Source organism: Bufo gargarizans, chromosome 3 (genome assembly GCF_014858855.1).
Source record: "Bufo gargarizans isolate SCDJY-AF-19 chromosome 3, ASM1485885v1, whole genome shotgun sequence".
Lineage (NCBI taxonomy): Eukaryota > Metazoa > Chordata > Amphibia > Anura > Bufonidae > Bufo > Bufo gargarizans.
Genome location: NC_058082.1, coordinates 27,211,452 through 27,231,370, shown reverse-complemented (window position 1 = coordinate 27,231,370; position 19,919 = coordinate 27,211,452).

The following is a 19,919-nucleotide window of genomic DNA, read 5'->3' as shown; positions in this document are numbered from 1 at the left end:
AGACTGCACATGGAGTACTGGGCCCCAATGCACAAGGTAGACCTAGCAGAGCTGGAGTAATAACAGGAATGGAAGGACTACAGGACCCTGAATAAATCTGACTATGAATATCAGGGGTCACAACAGAGATTTTCAGCTAGTTATACCCAGGACTGACAAGGGGCCATCCTCTACATCTAGAGGAAAGGTTTCTTCACAGAGGATTCTTTACTGTAAGAGCAGTGAGACTATGGAACTCTGCCGGAGGTGGTGGTGAAATTACTGATCTAAAGGGGCCTAGAATATAATTACTAGACTTCTTCTGGGGAGAGGTTGTTGATCCAGGGAATTATTCTGACTGCCTGACAGGGTTGATCATGGCAAGTTCATTGCTACCTTCCTTTCTGCAATCGGAGCCCTGCTTTGTTCCCTCCTTCCCCTCTTGCACTGTGAGGGGGACATGCATCCTCACTGCTCAGAAGTCTGGTCCTGCTATCTTGTGTAATGGCTTGTTTGACAGGGTTGGTCCTGACGGGTTGAGTGTCTGTCTGGCTATATATATATATATATATATATATATATATATATATATATATATATATATATATATATATATCTCATAGATACTCTACCACTTATAATTCCGTTTCGGCTGGTAACCCTTGTAATGACCTTTCTTCCCCAGTGACTGCCCGCTGCACATCAGACGGCCTCTTCTCCATTGCCCTTCCAAACACCTTGACTGTGCCCCCGCTGAACCTGACATCTGTGCGACTGCTCCAAAATGGCGGCCCAGAATGTAATCCAACAGCTAGCAATGGCTATTTCCTCCTCTACCAGTTCCCAATTTCTGCTTGTGGAACCACCTACAAGGTAAGTCGTGGTATATTAATGCCATTGTGAAAATCCATATGGAGCTGTTCAAACCATAGACTTCCTTCTGTCTGTCACTAAATTGTCCCCCTTTAATTCTTACTTCCTGGGAACTGCAGACGGGTAGGGCTTGAATTGAATGGTGTCCTGGGTGATCTCCAATGGGGTGACCTGTGTGTGTGCACCAACTACATATGGTGACTAACTGGCCTCATCCAGTATAATGCTGTAAATCTCCCAGATATTGAATTCATGCAGTTGCCTTTAGAAAAGCATGGCTAATTTATTCAAAAAAAGGTTCCTCACACAACCGGAAGAGGCACCTTTTTTTGGAAGAAGGCAGCTATGGTATTTCTAATACTGTGCCTTTTTAATCAGTTCTACACACTACTGAAATATACTGTACAATGCTAATTTTCCAATACAGTACTCAAATGGTACCACTGTACAGTGACCAAAAAGCAGTAATATAGCAGTATTTAGCATTATACAGCACTGAGTGATATTGGTAATGCCAGGACTGGCTTCCTCTTAGGAGTATAATTGCAGTTCATTATTAAGGCCTGCACTAGTGCTCATCTGGTTGTCTTATCTCGGACAATGGGGAATAGTGCCCTGCAAGGTGGTGGGTGGAGGACTGGTCCAGCCACTACCAAGCGCACTCCCCATGAGCAGCCACTGCGCCCATTCACTTCTATGGGCCCAACTGAAATGGCTGAGCCAGCGATCGGCTATTTTCGGTGGCCCCATAGAAAATGAATGGAGCGCAGCTGTGAATGTACAGTGCATTCTCCACCACTTTCAGGGCTCTGTTCTCCAAATGGGTACAAGTCTCAATGATGGGACCATCAGGCACTACTTATCTCTGTATGCAGGGTACAGCAAAGGGGTGTGTGTGTGTATAGTGACTCATAGAAGTGAAGAGGGGCATGCATGACCACCTGTCTAATCACAACAGCCTCGAGATGGGCCCTCAGGTCAGACCCACACTACTGGGCATTTGTAGCATTTCTTCTGTGGATTCCATAAATGTCAAACTTGGTAACTGCTGAATTACTATCTTGTAGCTGGTTGGGGACCAGGCGGTGTATGAGAACCAGCTGGTGGCATCCAAAACCTTGAGGACCTGGAACAGTATAGCAATTACCAGAGACTCCACCTTCAGGTAACTGAACTATGGACGCAGCTGGGCTCAGCAAATACTACAACAGGGCTCTGTTCTGCTTAGTTGTCCTATTCTTATTCCTCCTGGAAATGTGAGATCTACTAGCATTTTATCTGGTTTGTAGGTCTACAGCATGGCTCCTACCCAGTATAGTCCCTAGAATAGTGTACTTGCCTATGGTTTTACAAAAGCACAATGGTTGACTAGGGAGTTGTGGCAAATTTGTCTCCTTGTCCACAGAATGGGGAATAACTGATCTGTGGAGGTACAAGTGCTGGGACACCCACTGATACTGTACTTGGGTCCTGATTCCCCCTTGAATGGAGCAAAGGTTCCCATGTGTGACCTGCAGCTCAGTTATTCCCTATACTATGGATAAGGAGACAGTTTGATAACTTGGCATGATCCCTTTTAACTGTGGGATGTCATCTGTTGAGGTCTCTTCAGTTGAAGATTCTCTGCAGGCAATTAAGAGCCAATTTACAGATGTCTTTGGAGAATTCTGAATTGCAGGATCTCTATTTAGGACGGCCTCTTTTGACTTGCTCTGTGCATTAACTGCAGTACTCAACTTCTCCTGCGGAGGTACTGTAGGAAAATAAAATACTTGCTGCCAAATTCTCCATAAACTACAGAGGGGGGCAGCAAGGGAAGGACTCGGGTGGTAGAGAGACTGTAATGTAAGGACTAGTCTCTGCAGTAATGTATCTGGATCTTACTTGTACTCTTATTCCACAGATTATTGGTTCGCTGTAGTTTTGCAGTTAGCGGCTTACTCCCATTGAAAGTGGATGTAGTGACCCTACCACCCCCACCACCTGTGTCAAGTATAGGACCTATTAACTTTGAATTGAGAATCAGTTTAGGTAAGATATTGTGATTGGATAAGAATTGTTGCATAAATGAAATTCCTTAAAGAAAGTCACTTTACATGGTGTCTGATCTGCTAGCAGGAGTAGCTGAGAGGATTGTTATGGGAAATGTCTTCTGGTCCTGACAGATTTGCTGCATCTTTAATCAGCCGCCACTGTGGGAGCTCAGAATCTCAGCTGTAAACGCTCTGCACTATTCATTAGTAACTATAAATTCCTATGTATTGAGCTCCCCCTACTGGTGGCTGCAGGAAGCAACTTTATACACTCTTTGAAATTGTAGTCATGTAAATATGATCAGAATGATAACCATTTTAAAAGGGGTTATTAATGAACAGATTAATCTGTTTTCAGGATAGGCCATAAATGTCAATCTGCGGGGATCTGACACCCTTGCTAATCAGCTATTGGAAAAAGCTGCACGCTGAGGCTTTCTAGGCCATGTGACATCGCATACATCGTTCACGTGGCCTAGTTGCAGCTTGGCCACATCCATTCAAGTCAATGGGGATGAGCTGCAATACCAAGTAAAGCGGCTCCCTGAAACAGCGTCAGGGGTGTCGGGATGACTCGCCATATCCCTTCCAGGATAAGCCTTTTGAAGCACATGTTCCACTTTCTAACATAAATGTGTGAAGTGGAGGGTACTTTATTAAATAAAAATAAAAAAATCATTTATCAGTACTTTGGGGAGTCGCACTTTGCATGGAGGCAAATGACCCACTCTTCCTCCCTCATATTGTGATTAAGCTAAATAAAAACGCTGACAACTTTTTCTTAATGGAATAGAAATGGCCAAAGTGCTTTATTAAGGGTAACCAAGATTAAAACCAATAAATAATTTAATAAATTAATAATCATAACCATAACAATAAATACCAATTAAAAACCACCCATATAGACCAAGATCCACTCAGCATCAGCTGAGCGATACAGCCCCTCTAATAAAGGGGGGAGGGGGAGGGGGGGGGGGGGGGGGGGGAGAGAGACAGAAAACATATACTGCCTAGTAACTGACCTAAAATATGGGGGTCATTGCCCCCATGAGTCCCCCAAGCTAATCGCTCTGGTGGGCCCTCACATTCTGCACTGAATGTTTGCTGCATGCATACTGTGGGGCAGGGGGACCCAATTACTAAACTTTGCTAATGGACCCTAAAATCTGCATACATCCTTAATATTTTTGGCATACTCCAATACTAGAGCAGGCAGTCGGCTAGGAATGATCTTGCAGTATCTGCAATTCCTTGACTCTCCGAGCAACTCCAAAAAAAAGCATATGGAAGTGCACGCCGACATGATTGTGTTCTACAGGCTCTGTGCACGCTGCATCTAAACGCTGCACTTAATCTATACGGGTGCTGTTGGTTTGTTGAATGTATCTGTATACCCTCATTTACCCAAAGGAGGTGTCATTCATATCAGGCTGGTATTTCAGCATGGCACATCTAGCTTTCCTATACAGCAGGGGTCACCACAATGTGTATACTGTGAAGTATAAACTTTGGGACATGCCCCTATGGACTGCCATCCCAAGTCACAGGGGTGTAAATCTCTTCCAGAAGGATCAAATATGTGCACAGCCTAAAACTCCATATAATTGTGTTTCATCTTGACTTATCTCACAGTAGCTCCCCTACAATTCCACACTCTTCTGAGGCACCAAGTCTCCTCTAGAATCAGGCTATGGATGACCATTTGCATTGAATGCCCCCCCCCCCCCCCCATACATACAGAGGCAGGCCTGCTTGGCTGAACATGCTAGGCCTTGATTGAGGAGGAAGCCACTGATGGGTACCTGGCAGCAGATCATCTTCTGTAGAAGAATTGGACATGTTGAAATCTAACTGCCCAATCCTTACCTCCCAGACACTTGCAGTTGGAAGGCCTCCATACACATTACATGAAAAAGGAGGGTTCGGACACCTTCATTAATGGTTGTGGTGTCTCAGATTTCTGAACTTCAGTCAGGACAACGATCAGGCCTGCAGCGCATGAACCAATTTGGTGTAATATTTTCTGTCCTAGATTCCAGCTACTTCACTTATTATACGGGCTCTGATTATCCAGTGGTAAAAGTCCTGAGGGATCCAGTGTATGTGGAAGTCAGAATCTTGCAGAGAAGGGACCCGAATCTTGTGCTTGTCCTACACCAGTGCTGGTCCACGCCATCTCCTGACCCTCTGAGCAGCATCCAGTGGCCAATACTTAATGATGGGTAAGTACAAATCCTTAGAGGTTCACAATTGTGTTGTAGTCTAATCCCAGACTACCATTACACTTGAAAGCTTAAAGGGCAGTAAAGGCTACAGATGTAGCAGAGAGGAGTGTGTATTAGAACTGCTTCTATACAGGTTTCTGGCTTTATTTCCAGGTGTCCATTCACTGGTGACAACTACATGTCTGATGTGATTCCTGTAGCTCCAGGTTCTGCTTTACCTTTCCCTTCTTATTACTCACGGTTTGATGTGAAGACTTTTACCTTTGTGGATCAGAACACAGAGATGCCTCTTGCAGGACAGGTATGACCTGAGATGCTCATTGGCTAGCTACCCCAAATATTGTACAAATGGGTAGAACACTGCTCTGTACTGCCTCGTGTGGCCACATGTGACAGTGACTCTAGGAAAATCCTTTGCTGGACCATGAGACTTCATGTAACCCTTATGTTCTAGGTATACATTCACTGCAGCGCTTCTGCCTGTGTCCCCTCTCCAAGTGACAACTGCGCTACCGTGTGTAACAGACGTAAGTTTAGTCTACAAATGCCAAAAATGAGACTCGTTACATGCAAAGTGAGATTTCAAGCCTTTATTTGTTATAATTTGGATGGCTTACAGCTTATGAAACCCCAAAGTCACAATTTTGAGGTACCCTTTGCTCAGGGGGTATGGATTAATTGGCTGACTAGTGTGAAATTTGAGCCTAGAATATGCAATTCCTTTTAATTTGCATTACTGAAATAAATGGACATTTGCACTATATTCTAATTCAAGTTTCACCTGATATAGCTGTGATACTTTAATTCAATTATTGCATCTTGTTTTAGGTAAAAGATCTGTCTATATGTTAAGCAAGAAGAGTGATGTGGTGCTGGTATCATCAGATGTTCCCATCTACTTTGACAACTCTCTGCCAGAGATGCAGAATGACAGGGAAGGTGAGTTGTTAACGCTGTGTCTTCTATACTGAATGCTGTTTAAGGGCTCTTTCACACCTGCGTTCTTTTCTTCCGGCATAGAGTTCCGTCGTCGGGGCTCTATGCCGGAAGAATCCTGATCAGTTTTATCCTAATGCGTTCTGAATGGAGATAAATCCGTTCAGGATGCCTTCAGTTCAGGACCGGCACGTTTTTGGCCGGAGAAAATACCGCAGCATGCTGCGCTTTTTGCTCCGGCCAAAAATCCTGAACACTTGCCGAAAGGCTGGATCCGGAATTAATGCCCATTGAAAGGCATTGATCCGGCCTTAAGCTAAACGTCGTTTCAGCGCAATTGCCGGATCCGACGTTTAGCTTTTTCTGAATGGTTACCATGGCTGCCAGGACTCTAAAGTCCTGGCAGCCATGGTAAAGTGTAGTGGGGAGCAGTATACTTACCGTCCGTGCGGCTCCCGGGGCGCTCCAGAGTGACGTCAGGGTGCCTCACGCGCATGGATGACGTGATCGCATGGGGCGCTCTGACGTCATTCGGGAGCGCCTCGGCAGCCGCACGGACTAAGTATACTGCTCCCCCACTACTATGGCAACCAGGACTTTAATAGCGTCCTGGCTGCCATAGTAACACTGAAAGCATTTTGAAGACAGATCCGTCTTCAAATGCTTTCAGTTCACTTGAGTTTTTCCGGATCAGGCGTGTAATTCCGGCAAGTGGAGTACACGCCGGATCCGGACAACGCAAGTGTGAAAGAGGCCTTAATGAGGCTGTGGCCTAATGGCAATGCATCATGTGGCCGATCACAGTATGGTAAAGCTACGTGGTGATAAAATAGTGACTCAGGTTACATATGTTGCCAGAAGTTCTACAGGTTTGAACTTGCTAGAGGCAGGTCACGATGCTACCACGCTGTAGTGTACAGTAGCATTGTGAGACTGCAGTTCATGACTGTGCAACCACAAGCTGGACACAATGGTCTGGCCTCAGAGGGTCTGCAGTTTTATGGCCTAAGTGGTGGCTGCTATAAACTGTCTTGATGGGACGACACAAAATACAACATATCCCATATTTGCAGTGTAGGGAATAAGTGTCTGGTGTGGTCAGGCTCCCATTCATATGGGGGGGGGGGGGGGGGGGGGGGGGCTTGTGTGTTTCCTATTTAACTGGAGCAGCAGATGTCTATTAAACCCTAGTGCAGATGTAGGCAACCTCTGGCATCCCAACTGTTCTGAAACTACAACTCCCAGTATGCATACTTGGCTCTTCTCCGAACCCCCTCAGAAATGCATGGAGCATGCTAGTTTCACAGCAGCTGGAGTTCTAAAAGTTGATGATCCCTGCCTTAGTTTGTGCTCTGGTATCTCCAGCAGCTTCCATAGAGCTGAATGGCACAACCACATGTGACTGCTGGTCCATTCTGATGGAAGATCATGGGCCTTGCTCATTGGGGAGATTAAGCAGTTAAACCCCACTAATCGCTTATCCTCTCTTGTGGATAGGATATATAGATATAATTCCCCCCCCCCCCCCCTGTTTTTGTTACAATCCACATGAAACTTTTTGCAGTATTTAAACTTCCACTCTGGCAACTGGTGGACCTTTCCTGTATCAAAATTGCCTTTGTCCCAGTCTGTGCAGCAAAGCTGAGTCTTCTGATGGGATATCCTGAGTAGCTGTTTCTTACAACTCAAGGGCTCATGCTCACTATGTATTTTGTGGCCTGCAAAAAAGGATCTGTATAAAATAAGGATGTCATGTGTATTCCATATTTTGCTGAACAGCTGGCCCCTAATAGAACAGTCCTATCCTTGCGGACAATAGGACATTTTATATATTTTCTTTATTGCATGACACTATCTCCATTCCTTGCCCCTGCTAGAAGAACATGTGCCCTGCTGCATAATGACTTCTCTGGGGTAAAAAAAGTAAACGCTTTCAAAAACCTAATGTGTTTTTCTAGATTGGAGTTTATGAGAAATGCAACAGACCTTCCATTAACATTGATTTGTTGTCCTTCAGACATCTATGGATTCCGAATTTCCCAGCCGCAGGCTCTGATAAACGGAGCAGCCATAGCCATGGGGTTTGTGGCAGTAGTTCTTCTGACCCTGACGACTTGGGCCCTGCACAGACAACGGAAATCCAGGTCTCTACTGATCAGCAAGTTACCTGTGACAGAAAAGACTGTAAATATCAAGACCATCTTCAGCTAACTGTTTTGAGAATGAAATAAAACTTTTTCTAAAAAACAAACCTTGCATGGTGCAATCATTGTCTTGTACTCCAAAATGGCATAGACCTATACATGGCGCATGGCATGAGAAAGTGCTGGTTCTCTGCAGGCCACATTGTGCAGCACTACTACAACACAATGATTGTGTCCTAACCTATATGGAACAGGCCCATAAACTGAGTAGGGGTCAGGAGTGGTGACAGTTGTACTCGTGACAGTTCTCACTCTGGCACTCCCTGGGTCGTGTAATGAGGTGCAACCCCCCTTTTGTTTGACTTTTGGCCTGGTGGAGTTTTTTGTTTTTTCCTTTGGGTGCAAGGCAGGGTCCCCGTCCCTTGATGTGGTGCAATACAGTGCCGTGGCAATGTAAGGTAGCTGTACAATGCTTTGAGGCCAGGTTTAGCTGAAATTGAGTCTACTGAAGCAACTCGGCAGTTGGTACATACTTGCAAGAATAGGCGCAGTCTTTACGTAATGCATCTTTTCCAAACGCCCCCCCCCTTCCCCAGCGGCACGACAGGAGGATACCCCGCCTCCCCAGGGACAGGAAACAACGCGGAGATCTTTAAATACTCCCCTCCCCTTACCTGCTCCAGTTGTTTCCTGTCCCTCTGGGAGCTAATGTGGAGTTCACTGGTGGGAGTTCGTTCTATTCCCATCAGAAAGATCGCCAGCAGGTCGAATAGGGGGAGTGGGACTGCGGTGCGGTTCTCCCAGGCACAAGTCGTCCGGTGGAGGCAGCGCTTCCTGGCTGAATATCGCGAGAGGAAGCCATGGGATCGCGGGTCACGTGAGCGCAAGCTCACAGGCGCTGAAAAGAAACGTCATTTCCCCTAAAGATTTGAAAAAAGCGGCGGGAATCGTCAGTGTCCTGAGAGTCAGTCTGCATCAGGAGAGGACGCAATGCGCAGATCCATCCAAGACCGGCAGCCCGGTAAGCTACCCTCTGGGGGGAAATGAAAAATGCCTATGGTAACTGTTCACTGAGGGGTTAAAATTCTTGCCCTTTTTTTACGCTGGATAAGGGACTGTACCTTCCCCTTTTTTTTTTCTTTTTTTTTTGACTGGACAGCCCCTTTTTATTTGAACAAGTTTTCTGACTTATATCTATAGGTCAGGGAAGCTCAGAAGTCCAGAGTCTCAGCGAGTCAAAAAATGCTCCATTTGTAAAAAAGCCTTACCGTCAGGTTATAAGAAACCCCTTTGTTCAAAATGTTTGGAAAAAATTGTCTCGGAAGAGTCCTCCCTCCCTTATTGGACAATATTAGAAATATTATTAAAGAGGAAGTAAGCAGCACTGTGGATCAAAGACTAGCTACCACATCCCAGAAGCCTTCTACTTCCATGACCGAGATGTCCGCTACTTTAGCGTCAGAATATCAGGAAGAGGATTTTGATAAAGGTGAGCCCCCCGCCCAGAGTCTGAACCTCTTTCCTCTGAAGACAAATCCAGGAAGCCTCTCTGTTCCTTTGAGGACACCGAAGCATTATTGAAGACCATTAGAGCAACCCTAAACCTAGAGGAGTTTAAACAAACTATACAGGATTTAATGTTTAAGGGCTTGGGAGAAAAGAGGAAGTGTGTTTCCCCCTCCACTCTAATATTATAAATAATATAAAATGCATAAGGAATGGACTGATCTGGAAAAGAGACCGAGCATACCTAGGGTCCTAAAAAGAAAATATCCCTTTTCAGAGGAAGATACGTCCTCTTGGGACAAATGTCCTAGAGTGGATGCCCCCGTAGCAAAAATTACAAAAAAATCAGCTTTACCCTTTGAGGATTTGGATCTCCTAAAGGACCCGATGGATAAGAGAAGCAAGGCCCTACTAAAGTCATGGGAGGCTGCCATGTCCATCCTTAGACCTAGCGTAGCCTCAACCCATACAGCCAGGTCCATGTCTATCTGGTTAAACCAACTAGAGGAACCCCTAGAGAGGATATTTTAGCATCTCTGCCAGTTCTTAAACAATTGGCAACATTTTTGGTCAACTCTATAAAGCTAGCAGCCAGATCTGCGGCCCTCTCAAACTCTACCAGAAGGGCGGTGTGGCTTAGGTCCTGGTCAGGTGATGCGGCATCTAAGAACAAGCTCTGCAGCATCCCCTGCGAAGGTGATGGGGTGTTCGGGTCAGTCCTGGACAACCTCCTAGAAAAGGCCACAGACAAAAGATTTTCCCTCGGAACAAAGGAATTTTCGTCAGACTATTTTTATTTTTTCCCTACATCTAGGGGCAGACAAGACCAGAAAAGATTTTTCTCCCCGGTGGCGTTCGGGAAGAGGTCGAGTTTTTTTTATTCAACCCCCTCAGACCCCCCCCCCCCCCTCCCAAAAGTCATCAAAACAATGACGCCAGATGCAGGGTAAGAGGAAGCTTGAAATACTTCCTCCCAGCCTGGGAGAATATCTCCAATTCCCCCTGGGTGTTGGATGTAGTCTCATAAGGCCTAAAGTTGGAATTTTCCTCTCCCCCAGGAGGTGTTCCACATCACCAAAAAAAATGACCCAGTCCAAGCGTTAATACTAGATCAGATAAAGATCCTTTTACAAAAGGAAGCTATAGTGTCAGTCCCCCCAGCAGAACAGGGAACAGGTTATTCTCCTATATTTCTAGTCAGAAAACCAAACGGCTCATACAGAGCCATTATAAACTTAAAGGGACTGAACCAACATCTACTTTACAAACGATTCAAGATGGAGAGCATAAAATCCACTAAGTCTATTACAGAGAAACACCTTTATGGCAACCCTAGACCTCACCGACGCGTACTACCATATTCCAATCTGCAGAGAACATCAGAAATTCCTCAGGTTTGCAGTACAACAAAATTCGGTGGTACTCAATTATCAATTCCAAGTCCTTCCTTTCAGCATTACGTCAGCACCAAGAGTCTTCTCGAAAGTGATGGCAGAGGTGATGGCAGACCTTCATCTAAAAGGCATATTAGTGGTGCCTTACTTAGACGACTTCCTAATAGCGGCAGCATCAGAGAGTCTTCTATTAGAACAAATAGAATTAGTGAAGCAAAGCCTAACAAATCTGGGGTGGCTAATAAATATAGAAAAGTCAGACCTCCAGCCCGAAAAGAGATCTTTTTAGGAATGCTGCTGGACTCGGGTCTCATGAGGACCTTCCTCCCACAGGAAAAAATTAAGACTATCAAGCAGGAATTTACTCTATTCCGCAGCAAATCAAGAGTGACAATCGGGTCAATAATGAAGATCTTGGGTCTGATGTCCTCAACTATCCCAGCAGTAAAGTGGGCTCAGGCTCACTCATGAACCCTTCAGTCTTTCATGCTCAAAGTGGGACAAGAGCATAGCTTCACTAGAGCGGAGGGTAAGAGTCCCTCAATATGTAAGATTCCATAAATTGGTGGTTGATCAGCCAGAATCTAAACGCAGTCGTTCCGTGGCAACAAACAAATGTAGTCACTATTACTACAGATGCCAGCAAGAACGGCTGGGGAGCCTTTACAGACAGGTCTGTAGTACAGGGGGGCTGGCAAGGAAATCTAAACCTAGCCTCTTCCAACCTGAAGGAGTTAAGTGCAGTCTGGGAGGCCTTGAAGGCCCTTCTCACTTCTTTCCCGCAGATTTCTGAGTGAATACTCTCAGACAACACCACAGCTGTGGCCTATCTAAACAGGCAGGGAGGCACAAGAAGCCCATCCTTAGCGAGGGCCACAAGAGAAATTTTCCAGTGGGCAGAAAGGAGCATACTGTCAATATCGGCAGTTGTCTTAAAGGAAGGGGAATGGTCCTTTAAACCCAAGGATATTTCATCAGCGCAAAGATGGTTCCTTCCAAAAATTGATCTGTTCGCCACATGTCAAAACAGACAAGTAGAGAAGTTCGGCTCTCTAGCCTATACAGATCACCCACTCATAGTGGACTCTCTCTCCCACCCGTGGCCAAAAGTAAACTTGTATGCCTTCCCTCCCTTTTGCGTTAATCCCCAAGGTGCTGCAAAAGGTACTACAGGCTAATCCTGATTGCTCCTTACTGGCCCAAGAGATCGTGGTTCCCTCTCCTAGTGAAGATGTCAGCAGGAGATGTGTGGCGACTGCCAAACGTCCCGGATCTCCTTCACCAAGGCCCAGTATGGCATCCCAGGACAACACAACTTCAGTTGGCAGCATGGAGACTGAGCGGGAGATATTAAAAGGAAAGGGCCTCTCGGACGCGGTAATTTCCACAATTCTTTATAGTCGCAAGAAGGTGACATCTAAGATTTATGACAGAATCTGTCAGTCTTTCAGAAAGTTTACAGGGGGTGATACCAGAGGTCCCCTTGTGATCACTAAGGTCCTAGAGTTCCTCCTGTCAGGTCTACAGAAGGGGCTAAGGGTCAGCACTATAAAGGTCCACATATCAGCTTTGAGTGCCTTACTTGATATAAAATTAGCAGAGGTAGACCTTGTTAAGAGATTTGTGAGAGGAGCTCAGAGAAAACAACCAATAGTGAGGTCCACTGTCCCCCCTTGGGACTTGAATCTAGTCTTAGCGGCCTTATCAGACGGTCCTTTTGAACCCTTATCTGAAATATCTCTAAAATTACTTTTAAAACAGTTTTTCTTAGTAGCTATCACCTCGGTTAGGAGGGTGGGGGAGATCCTGAGACATTCTCCCTCTTTTTTTTGCCTAAGGTGGTCTCTAAGTTCCACTGTCTACAGGAAGTGTCCCTCCCTTCCTTTGGATCCCCATCAGGCAGTCAGGAGCAAAGACTGTTCCATAACCTGGATGTAAGAAGAGCAGTTCTTGCCTACCTAAAGTCTACGGAAGATCTCAGGAAAACTGACAGACTGTTTATTCAGTTTGCAGGTCCAAATAAGGGAAACGCAGCAAGCAAAGCATCTGTTAGTCGATGGATCAGATCGACAATCTTGACTTATGACTTAAGGGAGGTTCCTCCCCCGGCAGGCTTGAAGGCCCATTCAACTCGATCTGTAGCAACCTCTTGGGCTGAATCAGCGGAGGTCCCGTTAGAACAAATTTGCCAGGCAGCCACCTGGTCGTTACCTTCTACTTTCTTTAGACATTATCAGTTAGACATGTTGAAGAACAGGGAGTTATTTGCTCGCAGAGTATTATATGGGATTCCTCCTGTCGTGCCACTGGGGGGGCGTTTGAAAAGATTTCAATTACTTACCGGTAATTGGTTTTTCCTCTAGCCTCCACAGTGGCATGGGGAATTTCCCTCCCAGTAATTATTCAAACTTTTTATTTAAAAAAAAAAAAAGGGGTAAGAAGGAAAGTTTGTCTTTTCTTGGAGAGTTTCCTTGTCTAAATTTTCAATAACACTTAAAGATTAATTTTGTTGCATCCATTCCAGAGTTGATCTGTTATTTACTGGAGCAGGTAAGGGGAGGGGAGTATTTAAAGATCTCCACGTTGTTTCCTGCCCCTGGGGAGGTGGGGTATCCTCCTGTCGTGTCGCTGTGGGGGCTAGTGGAAAAACCAATTACCGGTAAGTAATTGAAATCATCAGGCCTTCACTAAGGCTTGATATAGGGAATGGACAATTCCCAGACAAGCTATGCAGTTTTAACAATTAGGCCAACGTGTGACATTTTTCACAAATTTGCACCACCAGCAACTTGGGCAGGTGGGAGGTCAGCTTGCGCACAAGCTTATTGCTGGTCATGAGGAGTTTTCTCATGGCCACATCTTCTGTTGGAGTGAAGAAGCAGCACTGCTTGGGGATGTGGCCTAGCTGCTACAAAGACCAGGGAGAATGACAGCCAGTTCAATTTTTCCCTCTCATCCTCCATGACGGCATACCATGAGATGACCTGCTTCCAACCAGGTAGGGACAGGAAGTATAAATTTGACTCTCCTCTGGCTCCTCCTCAGTGTCTTCCTGTCCTTCCAGGTAGGAGATAGGGTTTTCGCTTATGGTCGCGGACCACGAAGAATGAAAGAAGAAATCGCCATGTGAGGCGACAGCAGAGTCCGAGCCCTAGTTGGGTAACGGGCGCTGAGAATGTGTCTCTTACCTGCTGCTAGGCGCGGACAGACAGGTCCACGTGGGGCCGGACACTCATGAAGTCCGATTTGCTCATCACACATTGAAATCCATTTTTAAAATGGTTCATAAAATTTTTGCAGACCAACAGCTCCTCCTAGGCATTTTACGTGATACTTGTAGTTTTACTCATGGCAGTGTGAGATTGTGAAACGGCTATTTCTGCATAATGTCTGCACATGAACTGTCATTTGGCATTCCGGGCACTAGAGGCCACTGTTTTGCAGCTACAGCCAGCACACTCTGATTTGAATATGCAAAACAGATGATGACTCATGCTGCTGCCAGTGAGTGAACCAAGAAATGTTGATCTGGCATGGTGGAAGGATTGTGCTGTGAGGGACTGAACCGATTCTATCCTGGCCTGGCATCCTGGCAGTTAATGGACACTCAGGAGAGTAGCTGCTATACCCTGACTGAATCCAGCTCTTTTGAAAGAGAGGTTGTCCCAGGAAGACCAGTGTGTGTGGACAGAAGGCCTCATCAAGCAAGGCTGCATGGTTGCTAAGAGGTTGGTGGCCATCCCTGGTAGGCTGCATCCTCTGGCCCAGAACGGACGCAGGTCAGTACACCTGGTTACTGATGGTTATATTGTGTGGCGCCTGAAGTTAGAGACTTGCCTAGGCCTAGCATTAGTTGGTTAGGATTATATCGTTTTGCTAGGCTGTACTTGACTGCAGCGCAGTTATTGACTTGCAGGCTCTGCTGCGTTTGCCATCAGCTAGGGGGTGTCCTCTGTAGCGGCACAGCACGACTTGCAGGCTCTGCTGTGTCCGCCATCGGCTAGGCCTGCCCAGTGGGTAGGGACATTGACTGTGGGTCCGGGGATATAGCATTTTCCATGCATGTTTGTATTGTTTTGGTGATGCTTGTGTTATTACTCGTTGTCTAATTAAAGGTTTCTGTTCTTGCATAGTAAGCTGGTGTCTGTCGCTTGTCTGTGATTTCACTGTATTCTGGGGAGTCCACCCCGGTACACGGCTTACAACTTGGCGTAGTTGGCAGGATACAGCGACTGTTATGGACGGGAACGCGGTGGGAGATCGTCCCCCGGCGCCAGTGGTGCCGGATCAGGACCCAGCCCAGGGTGCACAGGCACAAGTCCAGCTTGCTCCCAACAATATGTCTACCACAGTAGGATACATCCCTGTAGTGGAAGTTACGGAGTCACTTCTTTAACCGACCCCAGCGAGAGGGGGAGACCCTGATGCGATATTCCAATGCTCTACAGGAGACACTGAATGATACGATACCCTGATGCTATGGGCGCCTTCCGGAAGGTGGACCGGCTTCTACAAGATCAGTTCATAGTGGGGCTCTCCAATAAATTCCTAGAAGATAAATTACAAGAGATGACCCGAACAATGGCCGACATGACCTTTTACAGCGTTTATTTAGCCGCCGTAGAGAGGGAGGAAAAGCCCAAACCTGTGGCAGCGAGAGTGGTGAATAGCACACATGTTTACAAGGGACCGGCCGGGATCTGAAGAATCTGAGTCCTTAAAGGATATGGTCCAGGCCCTGCTGGCGGAATAGAAAGAGCTTCGGCTGGAAGTGTCCCAGATAAAGGTAGAACCGTCCCGGCCTCCGGAAACTGTCCCCGCACCTCGTGTCACTCCACCCGGAGCAACCCAGGTGAGGGGGCCGGGCAGAAGAGGGCCCCTCTGTTGGGTTTGCCGAAAGTACGGCCATATGGCCAGAGTGCCCAGAACAGGTAGCGTCAGAGCTGACGTTAAACTTATGACCGCTGCAGTAGCTGGGCGTCCTGCGGCGGTGCACCAGAAGTTAAGCCCTCTGCGTGAAGAACGTGATCTGTATGCCAGCAGCCCCGTATTAGAAGCCAAGCTGGAAGGCTGAAAGGTTTGCTGCCTAGTTGATACAGGGTCAGAGTGCACTCTAATGCCTTTGGAGTTCTTTGAGAGGCACTTCAGGCATGATGGAGCCCGAAGATGGGAGAGTCATCAGGCTGACGGCTGACGATAATAGAGAGATGGATGTTCGAGGGATAGTCTGGATGCGGGTCCGACTGTTTGGGCAAGACATCGGCAAGAAAGGGGTCGTGCTGGTGGACCATTTGCCCCGGGAAGGAATGGATGTGACCCTGGGAATGAATATACTGAGACCTAGATCATCAACTCTATGCCAAGGAAGGGCCGAAGTACTGGCAACAGGCCACCGCACACCAGCCTACCCAGAAGGTCTTACAAGAAATGGTGAGGAGCTGTAGCCTGCAAAAGAGTAACCTGTCCGGACGGGCCATTGGAGACGTGAGGGTGCTACGGAGGACTCCGTTGAAGATCCCACCTCGACAGGAGCAAATATTGATGCGGTCAGTGGGGGCTGGACAACGAATGAATGGACTGGAGGTCCTGATCGAGCCTGCTTATCAAGAAGAAACGCAGATTCGCCCACTGGTAGCCCGGGCCCTTGCCGTTGTGAAAGACTGATGTCTGCCTATACGCTGCTGTAATGTTGAGGACTGCGAGTTAATCGTCCCTGCAAACACCCTGCTGGCCAAAGTTTTTGTCCGAAGGGGGTATAGCTCGACGAAGGGGCTTTACGCTGCAAACGGATAGATCAGCCTGGACCTATGCTGTGGATGTCCATTCAAGGGAAACCCCGACAGCGGAGTGGAACGGTCGAGTAATCGTGGCCCGTATGGGGGTGGACTGCAGAACCCTGACCCCGGGGGAACAAAAGCTGCTGGAAGACACCCTCTGGGAATTTCAGGAGGCCTTCTCAAGACATGAGGACTTTGGGGGTGCTACTGCCATCGAACATGAAATCCCAACCAGCGATGCTGTGCCGATCAGGGAACGTTACCTGCAGATCCCACTTAAGATGTATCAGGAGGTGAAGGATATGGTGGCCAGCATGTTGGAGAACCGGGTGATCCAGGAAAGTCGAAACCCGTGGGCTGCTCCAGTAGTCTTGGTGGGGAAGAAAGACGGGAGTCTCCGATTCTGCGTGGATTATCGGAAGCTGAATGCTCAGACTGTCCAGGATGCCTACCCCCTTCTGCGGATTGAAGAGTCATTATCAGCCCGAAGCCAAGCTAAGTTCTTCTCAACTCCTTGACTTGGCTAGTGGGTACTGGCAGGTGGCTAAGAAGGACAAAGCCAAGACGGCCTTCATTCTACCTATGGGACTCCTCGGGCCCAGAACGGATGCAGGTCAGTACACCTGGTTACTGATTGTTATATTGTGTGGCGCCTGAAGTTACAGAGACTAGCCTAGGCCTAGCATTAGTTGGTTAGGATTATATCGTTTTGCTAGGCTGTACTGTAGCACAGTTATTGACTTGCAGGCTCTGCTGTGTTTTCCATCGGCTAGGGGTGTCCTCTGTAGCGGCATAGCACGACTTGCAGGCTCTGCTGTGTCCGCCATCGGCTAGGCCTGTCTAGTGGGCAGGGACTTCGACTGTGGGTCGGGGGATATAGCGTTTTCCATGCTTGTTTGTATTGTTTTGGTGATGCTTATGTTACTCGTTGTCTAAGTAAAGTTTCTGTTCTTGCATAGTAAGCTGGTGTCAGTGTCTCTTTTCTTGTCTGACTTCGCTGTATTCTGGGGAGCCCACCCCAGTACACGGCTTACAGCAGACAAACTGTGGCGAAACCAACCTCGCCACTGGGTTTTGGAGAGGCCTGTTTAAAAGCCTCTTGCCTCAGGATTATGGCCCATACTAACTTTTAAACCCCTGAACCTATTCAAGTGAATTTTGGATAGGTTTGTCCCCAAGTTATACTGTTAAAATTGATGTAAGTTATATGTATGGACAATGTAAACTCACAAAGTTGTAATAATTTATAATAAGTGTAACTTGTCAGCTTGGGAGGAATATGCTGGGTGTGTTTCTATTGTGCCATTGTGTGTTTAAAATGGTGATGTCTGTCCTGTTGTCTCCACATGTGTATTGGTGATTTCCCTTTTGTCCTGAGATAATTGGATTGTTCCTCGGTTGTCTCCGGGACAGAGAGGAGGAAACCATGATGCATTGTGGGGATATGTTGTATCTGTCCTGTGTCGCAGTCTCCCTTCTGGTCCTCTGGAGGCGTGAATGATTGGTTGCTGTACTTACATTGTATTTCAAAACCCTGTGGGCGAACCTGTATTTGCTACAACTATAATTAAAAACCAGGCTGGGTGTGCCAGCACGTCAGACCACTGATTGACCCTCAACACGGAGCCTTGTCTCGTTATTGGGGGGATTCCCTGTATGCTGTTAGACTGATTGCCAGGAGTGTAAGCTGATTGTATGCTTTTCCTGTTCATCTGCTAGCAGCTATTCGTGAGGTTCCCGTTTGGAGTGCGATTTTTTTGTATCCAGTTTGGGAGTTTGGTGTTCTGCAGTAGCTGTGCCTGTCTCTCAGAAAGGGGCATATCGCCTAAACGGATTTTAACCCCTTGTCTGCTGAAACGGTCCGTTACACAAACCAGTTACTTTTTAAATACAAATTACCCAATCAGAAAATAGCCTGTGCGGTCTTGTGCCTGAATTGGATCACATAGTTTAACAAGAAGCCTGTTAGATCACAAAACATAACCTTTTTTTTTTTTAACAGGCTCATGCACGTGGCATATGTATTTTACGGTCCGCAGAAAATACAGATGATGACGACGTGTGCATTCTGTATTTTGCGGAACAGCTGGCCCATAATAGAACAGTCATATCCTTGTCTGTAATGTAATAGGATGTTCTAATTTGCAGAATGGACATGGGGAAATGGAATGCACACGTGAAATTAATTGATCTGCAAAAGAACAAAGAAAATGCATTCATGTGCATGAGTCCTTAAAACGTTTTATCTTGCTAGATATTAATGTTGCATATTTATGGCGCCCCCTGCTGTTTTTATTCCTTAAAACATTCACTAAATTTGTCCATTATTTGTAAGAAACCACTTCTAGAGCGTGGATTCATATTAGCTGGGTTTCACAATAGTCAGAATCTCTGTTGCAGGTGGATACAGGTGGTCTGATTCATTAGGTGGAAGCTTTCAGAGCAAATCAAAAGAATAAAACATCTGCAGCCTCACAGAGCTGTTAATTTAGTGCTGGTCATTTAATGTTTTGTATGTCCTGTGTGGTTCTTTTATGGGTCCTAAGGGGGTTAGTCTACCCTGATACAGCCAGTAGAGGAAACTAAAAGGTGGATGGTTTGCAGAAAGGAGGTTGCTCACTCCATATAGCACAAGACCTGGGTTGCAGAGACCATATCTTGATCTACCAAGAGAGAATTCTCTATACCAGTGTTTCCCAACCAGTGTGCCTCCAGCTGTTGCAAAACTACAACTCCCAGCATGCCTGGACAGCCTTTGGTTGTGTGGGCATGCTGGGAGTTGTAGTTTTGCAACAGCTGGAGGTGCACTGGTTTGGAAATACTGCTCTATACATTGCAGTAGTGCAGGAGAGAAGGGAGAAGTTCTAGAATCTGTAACGGCTGAACAAATGGTGTCAGTAAGGTACATTGCAGTCTAAAATCTTAGACTTTACTGTTAAGTGGAAAATGAAGGCTCTGTTCACACTGCGACACAACCTGCTTGGTCGTAATAAAATATATAGCACTGTAAATCTGATGGGCAGCAATATATAACTGAGCTAAGTAAGTTTTA